Raw genomic sequence first — 1,717 nt, 5'->3', positions numbered from 1 at the left:
CCGGCGGGCCGGGGGGCGGCCGGGCGGAGGGAGCGGGCCCCGGGCCGGGAGGGGGTGAAGGGCGGCCTCTCCCGCCCCCACAGCCCCGGGGCCCGCACTAAACCCGGCGGGACCTTTATCCGCGATCCTGAGCGCGGCTTTTTCCGCTGTCAGCGCCGCGGGTGCCGAGCCCTGCCCGGTACCGCTGCAGCCATAGCGCTGTCCCGGCCGGGCCGGGCCTGCACTCGGGTTGAATTCCTCTAATTAAGCAGTGTAAAGATACAAATTTACACCTGCAGGTGTTGTTTCTCAGCTGGGCAGTGGGATGCTGCTGCCCCCAAAGCCTCTGTGGCTGGCAGCGCTGCTGGCACTGTTGGGGGCAGGTGCTGGCGCCGCGCAGGGCGGTGGGAGCTGTGCTGGGGAGAAAGGAGGGCGAGTGGATCGCATCCGAATTGCCATATGCTAAGCTGGAGATGGCATTTTACCAGCTGTGGGAGTGGGTCCTTCCTTCCTCCCTTCCTTCCTTCACGACAGAGCATGAATACTCCTACCAGATGCCAGCTGCACTTGGTAAACAATTGTCTCGTTAATTCAGTTTAAATTTCAGGCCCTGTGCAGTAAGAGTGTTTATGGTAGTATAGGTATTTATTTTGCTAGGCTTGGTTAGGCTTTGTTTTTTTGGCACTAACCCTTGGAAGCACTGCTGTTAAAGCCCTGTAAGAGACATAATTCTTTTTCAGGGAGAAGTTTTAAATTAAACTTCCAGCTGGCTATTATAACTTGAGCTGGGGAGAAAACCAGACAAAAATCCCCAAACAAAACAAGAATCAAACAACTAATTCAGAACAGTAAAAAAAAAATCATCCTTTTGTTAGTTGAAGGTTAGCAAATAAAAAGGAGAAACAAGCTAAATTTTCATGTTGAGACACAACCAGAAAGCTTTGTCTAGATTATAAAAATGGTGGTGTTCTTGTGGTGTCCTTAAGCAGTTGTTTTTTAATTAGTATTTATTTAGCTGTAATTCAGTAATTACAGATAGAAGGCCAGAAGTTTCGAGTATGCTGAAATGTTGTCTCAGGAAGTGCCTAAAGAAAGTGGTTTAAGCCACTAATGGAAAGATCACTCTGTTAATATGAAAAAATGCCTACAGATATAATTTTGTATCTTTGCACTGCTTAATTAGATGAAGCTACTAGCTGGTGAATTAGACTGCTCAGATAATCCCTTTTTCTTGGTTTTGTTTTATTATCCTATCTTGGTGTGAAGTTCTGAATATGTTATCTTCATTTTTGTTCATGAAACACCAAGGGAATGGAAGTTGTAGATGCAAACTGTCCCTGTTTAGAAGCAGTGGAGTTAATGGTAGGAATGAATGAACAAAGTCCAGGGAAGCAGACCAAGGGACTAGTAAACTTTTTCAAGATAACAGCACTCACCCTTGTCTTAAATATATGCTATAGGTGTACATAATAGACTTGGACAACATGAATTTGGCATTGTTTTTGAAGGAGTATTTGTTTATTTTTCAGAAAACATTTTATCACAGATGTTATGGTGAGACTGTACTAGACTGCACTTCTTTTCAAAGGCATGTTATGATTTTTTCATATTTTTCCAGTGTTTCTTAGATATTAATTTTTGAAATAATGGCTTCTATGAAAATGGGTACATTACAGAATGAAACATCATGGCATTGGCTTTCTTGATGTGAGATTCTGAGGACTTTCTTGTTTTCAGG

The sequence above is a fragment of the Geospiza fortis genome, unplaced genomic scaffold (assembly GCF_000277835.1).
Source record: "Geospiza fortis unplaced genomic scaffold, GeoFor_1.0 scaffold16, whole genome shotgun sequence".
Classification (NCBI taxonomy): Eukaryota; Metazoa; Chordata; class Aves; order Passeriformes; family Thraupidae; genus Geospiza; species Geospiza fortis.
This window is presented reverse-complemented; position numbering follows the sequence as displayed.